The following is a 21,294-nucleotide window of genomic DNA, read 5'->3' on the forward strand; positions in this document are numbered from 1 at the left end:
TAGTGTTATAGTTGAGGATGTACCAGAAAAAAGCCTTGCAATAGCAAGAGAAAAGCAAGTAACTAAGAGAATAAAGTAGTCTAATTTAATTATGTTGTTGTGTCATTTTTAATATTAGACTTCTTGCATAACCATATAACAAACTTTTATTGGGAATAGAAACAAAAAAACTTCCTTGACAAACTCCGCCAGCCCCCTTATCATAACAGTGAAGCTATTGTATTTGCTTTCGCCAATCTGCAGATTAAAAGGTAAGGATTACTTAATGTATCGGCGTCTTATGTTCAATTTTTTGCAGTATATAGATACTGTATGTCTTTACAAAACTTCATCTACATCTAGATTTTTATCTAAATAAGCTGAACGCGCTTATAAAGCGTTACAAGACATCAAAAAATGCCAATACTCGACAGAGATAGTAAAAGACTAGCTAACTCAGGGGTCCTTTGTCTTTTTTTCTGCTTAGTAAATTTCTTAAACATTTGCAGCGTAGGTTAGTTGCAATTAAAAGCAGCTGAATTTCGCTTGTCAAGCGTTTAAAACATAAAAAACGCCAATATTTTAAAGCGGATAATAACCCCAGGGCTTCTTTTGCCTTTTTTTTCGTTTGGTAAATTTCTTAATGTTTATAGCTAAACGACAATCGTCATCCCAGCGGGATCTAGAGATACCGCGGAGGTATGACGGTGTAGATAGTATCCCGCTACGTGTTAGCGGGATCTATGTTAAGGTATGACGGTTAAGTAAGGGATCTATGTTAAGAGATACCGCGAATGAATCGCGGTATGACGGTTAAGTAGGGTGTCCATCCCAGTGCTCCTGTGATGTCATTCCAGCGCGTGACGCTGGAATCCCAAAAAAGGATGATGTCATCCTAGTGCTCCTTTTTTTGTCATCCAAGTAGCTGACACTGGGATGACAAGAAGAGGGCGCTGGCTCTTGGATGGAAACCAGTGTCAGCTACTTTCATGACACCATTCTTTTTCCTGGATTCCAGACTGGAATGACATCATCCTTTTTTCTAGATCCCAGTGTCAAGCTACTCGGATGACAGGAGAAGGGGCTACTTGCATGACGGTGTCGGTAAACTTAGAGCTATAATAACTATTTGCCTTTTTTCTGCTTAGGTTATGCAAGAAGTCTACTGTCTGAGAAAAGGTAGATAAAAGATGAAAACAGATAGAAGTATTTTAGTAGCTCAAAAAGAACGTTAAGTCATGCTTTTTATTTATATTGACAGCGTATATGACATCGTTTACGATTAAAGTTAATAACAATAATTTATATTTATCATGTTTGCAGTAATTGAGACTGGTGGAAAGCAATATTTAGTAAAAGAAGGTAGTATAATAAAGGTAGAGAAGTTAGAAGCTGAAGAAAAAAAAGAGGTGGAAATCAATAAGGTGATTTGTATTTCAAATAATGGCTTATCTTATTCATCTAATGCTACTGTTAAAGCTGAAGTATTGGAGCAGTGCAGGGGGGAAAAAATTATAATCTTTAAGAAGAAAAGAAGAAAAAATTACCGTAGGAAAACTGGTCATAGGCAGTATATAACTGTTCTTCGTATCAATGAAATTAGTCTTCAAAAGTAAGAGGTAAGATATGGCAACTAAAAAATCAGGTGGTAGTTCCTGTAATGGTAGAGATTCGGCAGGTCGTAGGTTAGGGATAAAGAAGAATGGGAAGGTTATTCCTGGTAACATAATTGTACGCCAAAGAGGCACAAAATTCCATCCTGGAAAGAATGTTGGTATAGGTAAAGATCATACGATTTTTGCTAAAATAGAAGGCTGGGTCAGCTTTAGAAGATCAGCAAATAAAAAGACTTTTATTGATATCGTGCCTACAGATAATATGAAAGCTTCAGCTTGAATAAATCATGGGTCTGTAGCTCAGGTGGTTAGAGCGCACGCCTGATAAGCGTGAGGTCGGAGGTTCAACTCTTCCCAGACCCACCATTTAGTAGTTACTAACTGTGTTTTCTATAGCGGTTTTGATATTGTATAAGCAAAAACATGAGTTTATATAAAAATTTAGTAACCAGTGAATCAGTGGCGGCTGGTCATCCAGATAAAGTAGCAGATCAAATTTCAGATGCAATACTTGATGAATACCTTTTCACTGATCCTTTTGCGCGAGCTGCAATAGAGACTTTAGTCACCAAAGATAACGTTATTATAGCTGGGGAAGTGTTTGGGCCTAACATCAAAAATAGCAGGATTGAAAGTATTGTACGGAATACAATAAAAGATATTGGTTACGAGCACGATGGATTCCACTGGAGAAAAGTGAAAGTAAATATATTGCTACATGAGCAATCAAATGACATTGCAATAGGGTTGGATCAAGGTGCTGGAGATCAGGGCATAATGTATGGCTATGCAACAACAGAGACAAAAAACCTTATGCCGGCACCCATTTTTTATGCACACTCGATTCTGAAAAATATCATGAGCGCAGTTAAAGAAGCAAAACTTGGTCCAGATGCAAAGTCACAAATCACTTTGGCATATGAGAATAACCTCCCGGTACGTGCTGAAAGTATTATTGTCTCAATACAGCACCCTGAGGATTTGGATCAATCAAAAGTAAAAGAAATAATTTACCCTTACATAGTTTCATCTTTACCTGAAGGATGGATGTGTCCTGAGGAAAATCTCTTAGTCAATCCAACTGGTAGATTTGTTATTGGTGGACCGGTTAGTGATTGTGGATTAACCGGACGAAAAATTATGGTTGATACTTATGGAGGTTATATTCCACACGGTGGAGGAGCGTTTTCCGGAAAAGATGCAACCAAAGTTGATAGATCTGCGGCTTATATGGCAAGATATCTTGCTAAAAATATTGTCTTTGCAGGTTTGGCTGAACGTTGTCTTGTGCAGCTTTCTTATGCAATTGGTGTATCAAAACCTACTTCATTCTATATTGATACATTTGGTGCGAATACGGTAGAGGAAGGAGTAATTAAAAAGTTTATCGAGAATAATATAGATTTATCAACAAAAGGCATAATCAAGCATTTATCGCTTAATCATCCTATATATAAACGTACAGCCTGTTATGGACATTTTGGTAAACAGTCGGAAAGGGACGGTGGATTTTCTTGGGAAAACATGGACTTATCTGCTGATCTTTGTAGAGAATTCAATATAGAAGGTAATAGTAAAATTTCTTTAGATTGCTAAAATTTTTGATTTACAGCCCCATATTTATATACTAGCTTATTGTTAAAGCATAGCACGCTTTTTCATAATAATTATACCACATTAGTAATAATTTTTATATTCAATTTTTATTGTGAGGCTTATAAAGTGTATAACGAAATAGAAGGAGAACTGTACAACGTAATTGTAAAAGAGTTTTCTGATCTTATTGATAAAATAAAAGAACACCCTTTTAATGTTGAATTGATAAATAATACATTAGATTATGAAAAATTCAAATTCTACCTTCAGCAGGATTTTCTGTATTGTATAGATTGCGCTCGTGCTTTTTTAATTGTTCCAGCTAGAGTTGATGATATTGAAATGATGAGTAGTTTAATCAATTTGGCACAAGGAGCATTTTATGTTCGAGAACAGTATAAAAAATATTTTGAAGATTGTGATCTATCTGATGATCACAAAAAGTCAAGAGCTTGTTCTGCCTTTACTGACTTTTTCATGAGTGCCGCATATCACAATTCTGTTAATGAAGCTTTAGTAGCATCTTATTCTTGCTTTAACATATACCAAATCGTTATACGCCATATGGTAAATGAGATAACAACTAAAGGGGTTAAAAATAACAAATACAAAGAGTGGATCAACATTTATAGTAGCGAAACAGTAAATGCTGTAATTGATGAGATTACTGATATTACAAATAAGCTATATAAAAAAGCTAGTGACTGTGAAAAAAAGAGGATGTATGAGTTTTTTAAGAAAGGGCTGGAATTAGAAATAATGTTTTGGGATGAGGCATATTACTCTAATATATCTAGCAAAGAATATTAGCAGCGGATTATTTACGTTAACTTGATCTTTTATCGGTAACTACAGTGTTCAGTGGCATAATTAGGAGCTGTTACGGGTCAAATCTTTTAAAGGATATAATTGAGCATCCTTTTAATGTTGAGTTAGTGAATAACACCCTAAATATAGAGAACTTCAAATTCTATACTCAACAAGAGGCATTGCTCTTAGGTGATTATATTCGTGCCACCTTAATTGCTGCATCCAGAATGGAAGATTTTAGTAGTATTATCTTGCTTGCTGAAGTAGCCCAAAGAGCAGTGACTGCTAGTAAAGTGCTACATGACTATTGCTTTGCTATATACGGTATAAATCGTGGAAAGAAATCTCTTGAGTGTTTTAATTTCACTAATTTTCTTTTATCCATCTCGTATAGTAATACCTATGAGGCTATGACGGTTTTGTATTCTTGCATGTTTATATACGAGACTGTCGTTGATAGCATGAAAAATAGATTCAAGAAAAATAATAGATATAGGGATTGGTTTAATTTTTGTTACAGTGATTCAGTAAAGTCTGGATGCATTATTTTGGAAAATATTGTTGATGGATATTGCAGCAGAGCAAGAGAAAACGAAAAGAGCAGAATGCTTGAGTTGTTTAGAATAACTGCACAATTTGTGTTAGATTTTTTGAACGGTGCATATAATTTTTCAAGATTCAATCAATTTCCTAAGGAACATTGACAATTTTAAGCTAATTTGTATCCTTAATAAGTATTTTTTAAAATGCTATGAAAAGTAAAGAACATGATTTTCATTTAGTGGATCCAAGCCCTTGGCCAATTGCTGTATCAGCAGCAATTCTTATTCTTGCACTTGGATTAGTTGGCGCGCTTCATAAACAAATTGTCGGAATGTTTTGTTTAGTTTTGGGAATCTCCGCAGTATCAGGGGTGCTGTTTTATTGGTGGAGAGATGTAATAAGGGAGGCCATTTATGACAAATGTCACACTGCCATTGTAAAACATGGACTCAAATTTGCAATGTACTTGTTTATTCTCTCGGAGGTCGTATTTTTTATAGTGTTCTTTTGTTCATTCTTTAAAGCCTGGCTTGATCCAGTTTTTTTATTTGAGGCGTTTTCTCCTGCAAAAAAAGTTGAATGGCCCCCTGAGGGAATTTTGCCACCTGATCCGTGGTCACTACCATTCATGAATACATTAATATTATTGCTTTCTGGTACAACAATTACTTGGGCAAATCACTCTTTACTTAAAAATGATAAAAAGAGCATGATTAAAATGCTGTCCATAACTATATTGCTTGGAGTGTTTTTTATAATAGTGCAAGCAATAGAGTATCATGAAGCGAGTTTTTCTCTACAAGAAACAGGAGAAAAGCTTATTTATACATCCAATTTTTATATGATTACCGGTTTTCACTGCGCACACGTTATAATAGGAATAATATTTTTATCAGTGTGTTTATTTAGAGCACGGAAAGGCCAATTTACACTTCAGGACCATTTGTGCTTTGAGTTTGCCTCCTGGTATTGGCACTTTGTAGATGTAGTCTGGATATTTTTATTTTTGTTTGTCTATTGGTTAAGCGTTTATTAAGTGGTTAAAATAATAGGTCTAGATCCAGGAATAAGCAAGACTGGGTGGGCCATTATCAGCCTGAACGAAAAAAATAATATTGAATTTTTGGGCGGCGGTACCATATCAACTGATGGTAAATTGGGTACAGGTGAACGCCTACATATAATTTTTGAACAATTAAAGAAAGTAATTTCCCTATACTCTCCGAATGAAGCTGCGGTGGAGAAAATTTTTGTTAATAAAAATCCTAAATCTTCACTAACTTTAGGATATGCAAGAGGGGTTGTAATTTTAGCGTTAAAAATAACAAAGCTAACTATGAATGAATATGATGCAAACTATGTAAAAAAAAGCATTACCGGAAATGGCCATGCTGATAAGGATCAGATTATATTTATGGTGAAGCAGATAGTTAAAAATTTGAATATAAAATGTCACCATGCTGCTGATGCTCTTGCTGTAGCAATTTGTCATGCTTATACGAAAGGTTCTTGTTTTGTTGAGTAACTTTTATATGGGATTCAGTTTGAAGATTTCCAGATCTGGAAAAACTATTTGATTGTATTTATCTTGTCTAACGTTCGTTGCAAAATAATACATGCGGAGATTTTATCATCTATTTTTTTCGATTTTGTGATTGATATTCCAGTAATTTTTAGTGTATGAGTTGCGATAGATGTTGATAAGCTCTCGTCTTGTAAGTATGTATTTACTTTATATTTTTTTATTATTTTATTTGCAAATTGGATTATGGTTTTACACCATTTAGTTTCTTGCTCGTCTATGTTTAATGGTATTCCTATTACCATTGATCCAGCTTCATTTTCTTTGAATATTCTATGCAGATAACCTAAATCTTTGCTCATATTTTTTCTGTGATATATGCTATGAGCTGTGGCTATGAGCTGTGTTTTATCGCTAAATGCTATGCCTATTTGCTTTTCTCCCATGTCAAGGCACATTATGCGCTTATCTTTTGGAATAGACTTTAGAAACTCATCTGGATTTCTATGTAGCATCTATTAGACTTCCTTTAAAGTGACCTTACCAAAAAAGTGGAGAGAAAGTTAAGAAAATTTTTTACAAAAAGAATAATGAATCAAATTGCTCAGGAATGCAATAGACTTCTTGCATAACCCAAACTAAGTAGAAAAAAGATACCGTCTTGTTAGTCAACAAAAAAGTCATAAAAATTCTCCAAATTGCATAATAAAATCAAAAAATACTTCCAACTGTGTAGCAGTATACAGATTATAGTTAGTGGATATGTTGATAAGTAAATTAGTTACATATAAAACAGCAGAAATTTACTTATCAACATATCCACTAACCAACAACATTCAATAAATTTGTGTAAGATGCCATTTTACATAAGATGAATTAGAAGCATTTTTTGATTTTAAAGTACTAAACCTTCAGTTAACCTTTTAGCCCTATAGTTCTTGATATGATCTGGATCAAAGGCCTTTTTTGAACTTAAAACACCAAAAACTATATGAAGTAACTTACGCATTGCAGCACCAACTATGGCCATAGCATGCTTGCCTTTCTCTTTTAATCTTTCGCAAGAAGCCATAATGATAGGATTATGCTTTTTAGCTGCTATAGCAGGAAAGTACATTGCTTTACGTAATGTTCGTGAACCGGTTTTACTTAATCTGGGCTTGGCATGTACGGATGAGCCTGATGTTATATTTTGTGGTATAGTTCCAGCATATGCTGCCAATTGCCTAGCATTTATAAAGGCTTTTATACCAGGAATTTCAGCTAAAATAGCTATTGCTGTTTCCTCTCCTATTCCTGGAATAGTTAATAGGAGTTGAAAATCTTCCAACAATTCTTTGTGTTGTTTTAATAGTTCGCGTATGGAGTTTTTTATTGTTTCTATTTTTTGCTCTATGTTCATTGCAAGGTCTTCCCAAGCATTTGCAACTTCTTTAGGCAGTCTCTCTTTCTTTTCTAAATGATTATTTGCTAATGTTAACTCATCCTTTAACGCATTTGAGCAACGATAAAGATGTTTTAATTTTTTCTTTTCAGGAGAAGGTGGTGTCCAACGAGAAGGTTCCTGTCTTTGACAATAATCTGCAATAATCTCTGCATCAGTCTGGTCATTCTTTTGTCGTGTAAGCTTACTTTTTGCATAAAATCTTATGCAAGCTGGGTTTACAACACTAACGAAATATCCAGCGTTGTGGAGGAACTCAGCCAAAGCTTCGCTATAACAACCAGTGGATTCCATGCAAGCTTTTACTTCTTCTACGTTATGTTTTTGTAGAAAGTTCAGTAGACCTTGAAACCCAGTATCATCATTTTTAAATTTCCTTTTCCTAGTTTCACGCTTTCCTTTTTTACTTATGAATGAGAGAGAAACATCAAAGCGTTCTTTTGAAACATCTATACCTAAAAAGTTGTTGATCATATATAACTCCATATACTACTATTAAAAATGAAAAGTAAGGCTTACCTTGTGAATACAGAATTAGAACCATTTAGGCCTTTCTACGATACCGTCCAGCCTCTACTTTTGAGAAGGGAACTCTTTTCTTTTCTACAGATTTTATATCTAAGGAATCTTCCAGAGTTCTTCCCTTCTCCACCTAATGCTTAAGCTTAAAAACACTAGATGCTTTTTTCAAGATACAAGGAATCTTCCAGAGTTCTTCCCTTCTCCACCTAATGCTTAAGCTTAAAAACACTAGATGCTTTTTTCAAGATACAAGGTATCATCTAAGTAGCTGACACTGGTTTCTATCCAAAAGGGCAGTGCCCCTATGATGTCATTCCAGTGCTTGACACTGGAATCCAAACTTTAATTGTTATACTTGTAAATAAGTCTGGTGAGAATAGACGTTCATCTCAAAATGCAGTATTTTTGTTGAAATAGCTCAACTGGATTCCAGCGTCACGCGCTGGAATGACACCTTTGTGTTTGCATAGCTGTACGAACATTGTGATTTGAGAGCAATCTCCACAAGGGAGGATGTCATTCCAGTGCCCAGACACTGGAATCCAGGAAAAAGAATGGTGTCATCCAAGTAGCTGACACTGGGATCCAGAAGACTTAATTTCAACCAAATAATAAAGGCTGGATCCCAGTGCTTGGCACTGGAATGACAGCAATCCTACGTCATACCGCGATTCATTCGCGGTATCTCGGCCGCTAACAAGTAGCGGGATGACGGTTATCGTTTAGCTACAAACATTAAGAAATTTACCAAACGAAAAAAAAGGCAAAAGGTATCCGTTCAGCGGAGTGGCAGAATAAGGTAGACAAGGTGATCTAAAAAGATAATCATAGAGCAAAAGTGAAATAATATGGTAAACCTTTTAGAACTTTGCAAAAATTTACAGCAAAAAATAGAAAGGTTAGAAGCAAAAATAGAAAGATTGGAAAAAGAGAATGAAAGTTTAAAAGCAGAAAATAAGGCTTTAAAGATAGAAAATGCTGAGTTAAGAGAAAGACTCGGTTTAAGCTCAAAAAATTCATCAATACCAAGTTCCAAAGAGTTGTATAAAATAAAAAAGAATAAGCCGAAAAGCGAAAGGAATATTGGCGGTCAGGTTGGTCATAAAGGAAGTTTTCGCGCCAACATGGATGCAGATAAAGTAGTAAAGATAGAGTTGCCTAATACTTGCGAATGCGGAGGAGAAATTGCAATATGTGAAAAACCATATATTCATCAGAAAGTTGATCTTCCAGAAATCAAGCCATATGTAGTGGAATATCAGTTAGAACATGGCCGTTGTCGGAGATGCGGAAAGAGAAGAAGTAGCAAGTTACCGGAAGGTGTTACGCCAGATACATTTGGTCCAAGGGTTAAGTCAATAATTGCAGCGTTCAGCGGATTCTACAAAAATTCAAAACGCGAAATAGCGAGTGTCGTAAATGATATCTTCAATTTGAACATAAGCGTCAGTAGCATATCAAATAGTGAACATAGAGTTGCTTCAAAATGCAAAAAAATGTATGAGCAGATCGAACAAGAGATAAGTAGGAGTAAAGTTCTACATATTGATGAAACGAGCCATTATAACAAAGGTAAACTCGCTTGGTGTTGGATGTTTGCAAGCAATACGGCAAGTTTTGTAAAATTTACAGAGTCAAGAGGAATGAAAGTTTTACAAAATAGTAAATTCTGCAATCGCAATAGCTTGGTAATAACTGACAGGTATGCAGCATACAATTATTTTGCCGATAAAAACAGGCAAATCTGTTGGGCACATTTATCAAGAGATTTTGAAAGATTAGCACATAGTTGGAATATTGAAGTTAAAGTTCTGGGTTGTTACTTGAGAAACGTGGCCACTGAATTATTTGCACTAAAAAAAGCTTTACTAAAAAGTGAGATAGATGTTTTGAGGTTTGTCAGACGTGCCAGAAAATTAAGAAAACGTACAAAGTATTACTTGAAGGAGATATCTCGTTTACCTGAAGCAATTGGAGCCTCTCGAGTTGCAAAAAATGTTCTGAGATCTGAAAGAATGATGTGGAAATTTTTAGATGACCCAGAAAATATTCCGCTGACAAATAACCACGCTGAACGGCAAATTCGGCATTATGTCGTTTATCGCAAAAACTCATATTTTACACAATCAAAGCGGGGAAATACATTCCTTGAGCGGATAATTTCATTATACTTAACTTGGAAACAAAGGGGTCTCAATCCTTTCCAAAATCTCCTATCTATTGTTTCTTAAACCACTCTCCTGAACGGATACGGCAAAAGAAGCCTCGTGGTTGGCTAATTACTTACATTATACTTTCAAGTATGGCGTTTTTTTATTCTAAACACTTAATAACCGCGATTCAATTGCTTTTAAACCGCAACTAATCTAAATTATAAACGTTAAGAAATTTACTAAACAGAAAAAAAGGCAAAAGAAACCCTAGGGTAGCTAGTTATTCACTATCCATTTTTTAAGTTGGCGTTTTTTTATGTTTTAAACGCTTTATAAGCGCGTTTCAGCTTATGTAGGTAGAAGTTTTATAAAGACATAAGGTGCACATAGTGCAAAAAATTAAACATGAGACGCCAGATACGTGAGTTTTTTTGTCATTTAATCTGTACAGAGAAGATAAATAAATAGCTTCAATTTTATGATAAGAGGGCTGGCGAAGCTTGTCAAGTAATCTTTTGCATTTAACCCGTTTCTATGGGTAAAACAATCTGCATACCACTTAGCTAACATGAGTTTTGTTTTGACTTTTTGTGCTAATTTTGCAGAATATTAAGATTATCATTTAAATAAAATACATGACGAAAGAGGATTGGGAAGCGGTAATTGGGCTTGAGGTACACGCTCAAGTTTCTTCTAATACGAAGCTATTTTCTAGCTCATCAACGGAATTTGGTGCTGAGCATAACACTCAAGTTTCTCTAGTTGATGCGGCAATGCCAGGTACGCTGCCAATACTAAATTATTACTGCATAGAGCAAGCAATACGCACTGGTCTTGCACTTTCTGCAGAAATTAATAAGTATTCTTACTTTGATCGGAAAAATTATTTTTATCCTGATTTACCGCAAGGTTACCAGATAACTCAGTTTTTTGAGCCAATAGTTAAAAACGGTAGAGTATTTATCAACGACAATGAAAAAGAAATAAGAATTGCGAGAATTCATTTAGAGCAAGATGCAGGAAAGAGCGTTCATGAGGAAAGCAAAACTTATGTAGATTTAAATCGTGCAGGGGTTGCTTTAATCGAAATTGTTTCAGAACCAGATCTCCGTTCATCTGCGGAAGCTGCAGAATGCATGAAAAAATTGAGGCAGATTTTGCGTTACACTGGTTCGTGTGATGGTGATATGGAAAAGGGATCACTTCGTTGTGATGCAAATGTTTCTGTCCGCCTAAAAGGCAGTAATACATTTGGCACTCGTTGTGAGATAAAAAATCTGAACTCGATACGTCATATTGTGCAAGCTATAGACTATGAAATACAAAGACAAATTGAAATTTTAGAAAGTGGAGAAGAAATAAGTCAAGATACCTTATTGTTTGACGTTGCTTCGGGAAAAACAAAAGTGATGAGAAGCAAAGAGGATGCAAGCGATTATAGATACTTCCCTGAGCCTGATTTATTACCTGTTGAGGTAAGCCAGGAGAAAATTGATTTAATCCAATCATCTTTGCCCGAGTTGCCAGATCAAAAAAAGCTCCGATACATTGAGGAATTAGGTATCAATGAATACGATGCAAACGTCATTACTTCCGATAAGGCGATTGCTGATTACTTTGAGGAATTGATAAAAAAACATGATTCAAAGCTCGCGGTCACCTGGTTAACTGTAGAGCTTTTCGGTCGTTTAAATAAAGCAAATATTGATATTGTGAGCTCCCCAATCAAAGCAAATGCTTTGTCAGAACTCTTAGATTTTATCGTTGATGGAACAATCTCTGCTAAACTTGGTAAACAAGTTTTTGATATTATGTTTGAAACTGGAAAGCCTGCATCCCTTATTATAGAAGAGCAGGATCTCAAGCAAATAACTGACAAATGTCAAATTTCAGAGGTAATAGATAAAATCATCAATAGCAACCAAGATAAAGTTCAAGAATACAAAAGCGGTAAAACAAGATTATACGGATTCTTTGTCGGCGAAGTCATGAAACTCACCAAGGGAAAAGCCAGCCCTGATGTCGTGAATTCAATTTTGAGTGAGAGATTAGGATAAAAACAGGGGTAATGTATCTAGAAGATGATTCTACTTGGGGGGTCAAACGCATTTACCATGGTATTACCTTTCAAGAGTTATTGATCGTAATATCTCTAATGTCTAAGATGGGTAAAGAATGTTCTTTCTCCATAGACACAGAGTTAGAGTCAGCTCAAGGTTTTGATGATATTGTTGTCCGGCATGAGCAAAATAAAGGTATAGTACATGAGTTTACACAAGTTAAGCACAACCAAGATGGAACTGAAAAAATCAGTGTAAGTAGCTTATTAACAAAAAGTGGTAAGTTTAGTATTTTAAAACTTTTTCCTGCCTATTTAAAAATCAAAAATAGTGAAAAGTTTAGTGATGGAATAAAGCATTTTTTTGTCGCTACGAATATGGATTTTGATTCACCATATTCAATACAACATAAAGTAAGAAACCTAAGAGCAATGTTAAGTGGAGAAAATAAAGGAAAAAAACTTTCATTTGTAAGGATAGACACAAAAGATGAGTTTCTGGATATAGGTGATAGTGCAAGATATAGAATTAGTGATTCAGATGGTAGTGCTGCTCAATACTTGAAGCAAAATATGGATTTTATAAAGCGTGAGATAGGCAAGGAAGTTAGCAATAAAGAGATAGAAGACTTTTTAAATGAATCGGTGTTTGTGGTTAATTTACCCCATGAAGCTCAGCTAAGAGAATTATTGCTAGGTAAGTTGAGTAGTAGGTTGAACAAAAAGTTTGACTATATTGGTAACAATCAAATCTTTTGTAATGATCTTCTAAAAAAAATATCAGACTGGGTAAAAGATATAAAAGCGCGTCCTCTTTCGTACAAAGAAGGAGAAGAACTTTTTCGAGAAGTTGAGCTGTGGGCTAGTACTTTAGGTAAGATAGAACAAGGAGTAAAAGAAAAGAATGAAAGAATTGATAAAGTAATAGAACAACAACATAAGGATAGTAAAACACTACATAAAATATATGTGGCTGTAACGACACAGGATAACAAGCGGGTAGGGAAACCTATTCAGTTTAATATAAAACATCCGGTTGAAATGTTTGTTGGAAGAAAAAATGAATTGCAAGAAATATATGATAGGCTGCATAAAAGCACTGACAAACCAATGGCAATATCGCGGATTGTTGTTATTGGCGGTTCTGAAGGAGTAGGGGAGAGTGAGTTAGCCAGAAAATATGCTTGTGAATATAAAGAGCATTATGATGGTAATCTTGTATGGGTAAATGCAGGAACACAAAAGGATCTTGAAGAATCGTTTAAAGGATTAGCTAAGGAGTTAAATAGAAGGTTACCTGAAGGTTCGAAAATTTTTATTACAGATGAAGATACTGAACAAGAAAAGGGAATCAGATCTATTATTAAGAGTGTATATAGATATTTTAAAGATGTAAAAAGTCTTTTTATTTTCGATAATGCAAGAGAATATAAAGACATCAGTAAATTTTTACCACTGTCTTTATATCCTGACTATAAAAAACCTTATGTTTTAATTACTTCTCGTGATAATAAGTGGGAAGCAAGAGGAGATATAGAAGTAATAAAGTTAGATATATTCAATAAAACGGAGGCTTTGGGATTTATTAAGAAGTCCTTAAATATAGATGACCCTTTACAGGATAAGGAAATAAAAGAGCTAATGGAAAAGCTGCAGTATTTGCCCTTGGCTTTAAAGCAAGTGGTAGTGTACATTCGCAACAAAAATAAAGAATCAAAGTTGAGAGGTTATGGAAGATTTGAGATAAGTGATTACTTAAAGGAGTGTCAACGGTACACAGGAAAATCACGTAAAGAAGGAGTTTGTAAAGATGAAGATTGTTATGCTGAAGCAGTTTCAATAACTTGTACCATTACGATGACACATATACAAAAAGAATACGGCTGTGAAACGTTGAATATTCTGGAGATAATGGCTTATCTTGCTCCTGACAAGATTCGTATAGAAGAAATCTTTTTAAAATTAATAGCAAATGATGAAGACAAACTGCGGGGTGCTGTTGAGCTACTTGATCGATATTCAATGATTGACTTGAAAGAGAAAGTGGCAAGTATTCACAGAGTAGTGCAGAGAATAACTAGATTAAAATTACAAAAGGAGGGCCGAGAAGAAGAAGTTCTAAGGAAAGCTTTGGAATTGGTAAACATTGGTGGTTTAACACAAGGTGGTATGAGTCATATTGCATCTGTATGGGGATACACAAGTATATACGGTAAGTTGATTGATAACTTTTACTTTAACTCATCTTATGTATATGGAGGAACACTGTTTATAAGGAAAAGCACCCCTTTGCACTTGCTTGCTGAAAGTGGTGATTGTAAAGCAATTAGTGCAATAGTAACACATATAGAAAAACATTACCCTGGTGAATTTGTAAAAACTGTTAATGTTAAGGACAATCACGGTCAAACTTTGTTGCATATTGCTGCTCAGAGTGGAAATTTGGGTGTAATGAAATGTCTAGTCAATAAAGGTGCTAGCACTAATACTAAAGATAAATATGATAATATTCCATTGCATTCAGCTGTTTACGCTGGAGAATTGGATATAGTAAAATACCTGGTTGTTACAAATAATAACATTAATGCTAAAGGCGAAGATGGCAGGACTCCATTACACATTGCTGCTATAAATGGAGATCTGGATATGGTGGAATATCTAATCAAAAGTTATGCTAATATTGACGCTAAAGACAATTATGGTATGACTCCATTACATTTAGCTGCTGACGTTGGGGAATTAGGTATAGTGGAATACCTAATTAATGAGGATGCTTATGTTGATGCTAGGGACGAACACTACAGAACCCCATTATTTTTTGCTGCTGAGAATGGAAAGTTAAATGTAGTGAAGTGCCTAATTGAAAAAGGTGCTAATGTTAATGCTGAGAATGAATATGGCGAAACAGCATTACACCGTGCTGTCTATAGGGCTACTTTCAGTGGAGACTTAAGAATAGTGGAGTCTCTAATCAATAAAGGTGCTAATGTTAATGCTAGAGATAGAAATAGTAAAACTCTGTTACACTACTCTGCTTTATCTGGAAGCTACAATATTGCAGAATGCCTTATTCAAGAAGGTGCTGGTATTAATGCTAAGGATAAAGATGGCAACACTGCACTACACTTAGCTGTTATTAGGAGAAAGGTTGATATAACGAAGACGCTACTAAAACACAATGCAGACGTTAACGCTAGAAATAATTTGGGGAATACAGCACTGGACTGTGCAGTTGATAACTGCCAAGAACTTGTGGAGTTGCTTTTAGCTCATGGTGCATCCCGTGACTATTGAAATTTTGCATTTAATTTATAGCTCCGCTTCTATCAGGGCATAGGATGACAGAAGTGGGCTTTAATGGCTGTAGTACTATAGCTGTTATACGCCAAAAGTAAGTATTAGATATAACAAATAGAAGAAATTAGATAGAATGATTAAAGGGGCAAGGATATAAAGGTTTAACTTGAAATAACCTGATAAAATTTGAATCACACTTCCAAGTGCTGGCACCCATGAAAGTGATGCAACTGCACAAATCAGTAGATTTCTTACGATTTTTGGTGTTTTATGCTCGTTCTCTAGTTTGCGGTATGATTTTCGTATAGAGATTGTTATTCTACCTAAGTACCAGTTAACTATTCCACCAAGGCTTGATCCTAGTACTCCAAAAAATAACATAAGTAGTGGAGTGTAATACGACCTGAAATAAAGCATGGTATTGAACACAAAACCTTGATGTATGGGTAAGACTAATGATGATACTAGACTATCTGTGAATAACAGGAAGTAGTTTTCCATATGAGTTTACCAGGTTGTTGTACCATCTTCATTATCAGAAATTGTAACCCCTATTTGTTTCAACTGGTCCCTTATTTTGTCTGCAGTATTATAATCTTTATTTTGTTTTGCTGCTCTTCTTAAATCTATCAATCTTTCTATTTCTTGATGACTCACACCAGCAGTAAACCACTCTTGATAGCTTGACTCAAGAAGACCAATAAATCTGGCACTCTTAACAAAACTCTCAGTTAATTTAAGCTTTTTACTTTCATTACTCATTTTGTTGATTTTTGCAGCCATTTCATGTAATATAGCTAGAGCTTCAGGAATGTTTAAGTCGTTTTTTAAAGCGTCTATAAAATCTTTAGAAATCTCTGCATTACTTTCATCAATATTTATTGTATCTAAACCACGTGATAATCGATAAAATTTATTTAAGGTTTCCTGTGCATCAGAAATAACGTTTTCTGTCCAATCAAGTGGTTTTCTGTAGTGAGTTTTGAGCAGTGCATAGCGTATTACTTCACCCTTTATTCCACTATCTAGCAAATCCCTTACTTTGACTATATTAAATAAGGACTTGCTCATTTTCTCTTCATTTACTGTAAGAAAACCGTTATGCATCCAGTATTTTGCAAACATTGATCCAGCAAATGCAGACTTACTCTGTGCAATTTCATTTTCATGGTGAGGAAATTGTAAATCTATGCCGCCACCATGAATATCAAAATCTTTGCCAAGGTAAGCATATGACATTGCTGAGCATTCTATATGCCATCCAGGCCTGCCCTCTCCCCATGGGCTATTCCAATAACTTGAAAGTTTGTAGTCAATATCATTTGCAGGCTTCCACAGCACAAAATCTCCAGGGTGCTTTTTATTTTCATTAACTTCAACTCTGCTACCTGGAACCAATTCATCAGTTTTTTTTCCTGATAAAGCACCATATTCATGGTAAGATTCTATATTAAAATACACGTGTTTGTCAGATTCGTAAGCGTGGCCTGATTGCAGTAAATGTTCAATTAATTTTATAATATAATCTACGTTTTCCGTTGCTTTTGGTTCGTATGTTGGTTTTTTACAATTTATGCTTTCCATATCATCATGAAAAGCTTTAATGTAATATGTGGTTATACTTTCTATGTTGCTATTTTTCTCACTTGCTGCATTAATTATCTTATCATCAATGTCGGTTATGTTACGCACATAGGTAACTTTGCCATAACAAAACTTAAGTAGCTGAAATAACACATCATACACAACAACAGATCGTGCATTGCCTATATGTGCTGTGTCATATACTGTTGGTCCGCAAACATACATTTTCACATGATCTTTATCGATTGGTATAAAAAGTTCCTTTTTTTTTGTTAAGGTGTTGTAAAGCCTAACCATATACAAAGCTTTTGAGAAAAGAAAATGCCCCAATTATAAGTTGTGGCCCTTTGACTACTACAACAAGAGTAAGCAATAACCCACACAATGATATTAGAACTCCCAATATGGATAGAAACCCATCTTTACTCATGATACCAAGCGAAATAAGAGTCGTACCAATTGCAGGAATGAAGTTAGTAAGAGGTAGTGGAAGAGCTATTGATAACGCACAAAGCAGCATTATAAAAGCTAAAATTTTTTCACCGGGCCCATAGAAAATAAAAGACATTCTTGGTCTCATGAACTTTTCTATTTTTTTTAATGCTGGAGAAGTTTTTTCCACCACAAGAGCTAGTGTTGAACGCTGAAAAGATTTTCTTTCTAGCCAACTGGGCATCCAAGGAGAATCAAATCCAAATAGAAGCTGCAGTGAGAATAAGATTAAAGGTATAGAAAGAATAGTTGTATAACCAGGTGGAACCGGTATAGGCACCGATAGCGGCAAGGAGAAGATGATTATTAAAATACCAAAACCACGCTCATGCAAAGCTGTTTTAATGTCAAACAAAGTTACTTTATCGCTATCATTGTTATTGGTATCTGCAACTTCTTTTAGAATATCAGAAGCTAATTTATCACTTTTAGTCAACTTATCATTTTTTGACACGAAAAACCCTTGATAAAAATAATTCTTAACACAATTATTGTTTTATTTCAATATGCATTATTCATTTCGCGCTAGTACTTCGTTCTTTTGTTAAAGTGTTGTAAAGCTTTTAAGAAGAGAAAGTGCTCCGGTTATAAGTTGTGGTCCTTTGAGTATTACAATAAGAGTAAGCAACAACGCACACAATGACACTAAAACTCCCAATATGGATAGAAACCCGTCTTTACTCATAATGCCAAGTGAAATAAGAGTTGTGCCAATTGCAGGAAGGAAGTGAGTAAAAGGTAATGGAAGAGCTATTATTATTGCACAAAGCAACATCATAAAAGCCAGAATCTTCTCACCAGGCCCATAGAAAATGAAAGACAGTCTTGGCTTCATGAATTTTTCTATTTTTTCTAATACAGGGGAAGTTTTCTCTACCACAAGAGCTAGTGTTGAACGCTGAAAAGATCTTCTTTCTAGCCAACTGGGCATCCAAGGAGAATCAAATCCAAATAGAAGCTGCAGTGAGAATAAGATTAAAGGTATAGAAAGAATAGTTGTATAACCAGGTGGAACCGGTATAGGCACCGATAGCGGCAAGGAGAAGATGATTATTAAAATACCAAAACCGCGCTCATGCAAAGCTGTTTTAATGTCAAACAAAGTTACTTTATTGCTATCATTGTTATTGGTATCTGCAACCTCTTTTAGAATATCAGAAGCTAGTTTTTTATCTTTAGTTAGTTTCTCACTTTTTTGCACAATTATCCTTTAATAAAATATTCCTCTTAAGCTAACATAGTTGTTGCTGTATTTCAATATTTGTTATTTATTTCATACCAACACTTCATCTCTTTCATTCTTTAACCTGACTAAGTTTTTAAACAGATGACATGCACTAAGGTGCATGTCACGAAGTATGAGGACGCTAACGATCTGGTTCATTAGACGATAATTTTTCTGAGTCCTTAAGCTCCTGTTTAAGGTTTTTGATGCCTTTTCCTAAATCACCCATAACTTGCGGTAATCTGCCTGCACCAAACAGAACTAAAATTATTATTAAGACTAGAAACAATTGCCATGGTCCTAAACTCATTTTCACCTCCATTTAAAATATTGACCTTTAAATATTAAAACTTGACTGAAGTCAAGTAACACATAGATTATATCACCTTTATTTAATTATAAATCAAGGTTTTTTAATTATTTTATAACAATCCCAAACTAGATTATTTTCTTGCAGCGAATAAGTGGAAACTTTTCGCTTAACTGTAGAGTAGAAGAGAGCTCACTAAAAAACTTTGCTAGCGTATCATCTTTAGGCTTATGGTATATATCGCTAGAAACTCCTGATTGAATAATTTTACCATTTTTCATTACGTAGATAAAATCTGCAACTTTCAATGCTTCTTGCGGGTCATGAGTTACCATTAGCACAGGGATATTTTTACTTCTAAAAAGGGACAATATATGTTGTCTTATTCGGCACTTGAGCAGTATATCTAAATTAGAAAATGGTTCATCTAACAACACAACATCAGGGTTTTGTGCCATCACTCTTGCTATTGCAACTAATTGTTGCTGTCCTCCAGATAAGGCGTTAGGGTACATATTTTCATATTTTTCTATATTGAGTAACTTCAAGATTTCCAATGCAATTAGGTGCTTTTCTCTCTTGGAAGAGCTGCGGATAGCAAAGGTTATATTTTCTACTACTGTTTTATGAGGAAATAATGCAGAATGCTGAAAAATCAATCCGATATTTCTATGTTCTATAGCGACTGATGCCTTATTACTTGCAACTAACCTATCATTTATAAAAATAGTTCCAGATTTTGGATTTTCTATCCCCGCAATTAATTTCAAAATTGTTGACTTGCCACAGCCAGAATGCCCCAATAAACATGCAACATTTCCTTTCTTTACTTTAATGTTTATATTGCTTAAAGCAAAGTCGTTTTGATTGTTATAGAAATAACCAATATTGTTAACTAGCATTAATCTTACTTAAACCATGTTATTAAATATAATAGCATTATACTCAAGAAGTACAGAAATGTTTTTTGTCGTCATAAATTGGTTATGCAAGAAATCTAGAAAAGAAAGGATTTTTTGCTATAACTTTACATGAATGGTAGGAAACACGGGACTATAGCTCAGCAGGATAGAGCGTTGGACTCCTAATCCGAAGGTCGTGCGTTCGAATCGCACTAGTCCCACCACATTGCTTCACAAATTTTATGGAGATTTTTTTTCACAAATACGCACACCTTTTTTTGCGGTTTTAAGATATAAATTCCCTAATAATAAAACGGGTTTTGTGTCATTCCAGTACTCCTCTCTTATAATTTACGTGTTTAAGAATAACTTCTGCTAAACCTTTACTAATTCCAGGTATGTTTTGAATTTCAGCCAGAGAAGCTTTACTTATATTTTTCACTGAACCAAAATAAGACATCAACGCTTTTTTTCTTTTGTTGCCAATGCCGGGTATTTTGCTTAATTGTGAAACTATAAACTGTTTATCGCGTTTTTTTCTATGTGAAGTTATCGCAAAACGGTGGGCTTCATTACGCAGCGATTGTAAGTAAAGCATGACTTTGCTATCATTTGCCAGACTGAATTCTTCCCTGCCCAGCATATAAAATCTTTCATTTCCTGCGTTACGATCAGGACCTTTTGCCATACAAGCAAAAGGAACGTTTATATTCAATACTTCCAGTACATTCTGTACTATGGAAACATGTCCTGGTCCACCATCAATCAGTAAAAAATCAGGTATTATGCCTTTTATATTGCCGGAGAAACGTCTGGTTAGCACTTCCCTCATCATTTTATAGTCATCGCCTGAAAATTTTTCCTTTATAGTAAATTTTCTGTACTCACTTTTTAAAAAACCCTCCTGCCCTGCAACAACCATTACACCAATTTGTTGGTTTCCAAATATATGGCTATTGTCATAAACCTCAATACGCTTTGGAATGTTTGGTAACAAGAAGATTTTGCTAAGCTCTTCAAGCTTTTCTAGGTTATTTCTATAATCGATAAGCTTCTGCTCTAAGCTATGCTGAGAGTTATCATAAACAAATTTCAATAAATCACGCTCTTTTTTATTCTTTGCATGCAGAACTTTTACTGGCTTTTGAGCAACCTTATATAGTGCTTGTTCTATAATTTCCTTATCCACAATAGAATCTGGAACGTAAATTTGTATTGGAGGTATGTTAGCTGAATTATA

The 21,294-nt window shown here is 34.8% G+C and overlaps 2 non-coding genes across 2 annotated transcripts; both read left to right on the top strand.

Annotated features, from left to right (window-relative positions):
• The first annotated feature begins 1,884 nt into the window (after window positions 1–1,884).
• Window positions 1,885–1,958, top strand: Trnai-gau. Its single transcript has one exon. It is a non-coding gene; the product is annotated as a tRNA-Ile (tRNA).
• Window positions 1,959–20,201: 18,243 nt separating this feature from the next.
• Trnar-ccu lies at window positions 20,202–20,275 on the top strand. Its single transcript has one exon. It is a non-coding gene; the product is annotated as a tRNA-Arg (tRNA).
• The last annotated feature ends 1,019 nt before the right edge of the window (window positions 20,276–21,294 follow it).

Source organism: Drosophila ananassae (assembly GCF_017639315.1).
Source record: "Drosophila ananassae strain 14024-0371.13 chromosome 4 unlocalized genomic scaffold, ASM1763931v2 tig00000073, whole genome shotgun sequence".
NCBI classification, from domain to species: domain Eukaryota; kingdom Metazoa; phylum Arthropoda; class Insecta; order Diptera; family Drosophilidae; genus Drosophila; species Drosophila ananassae.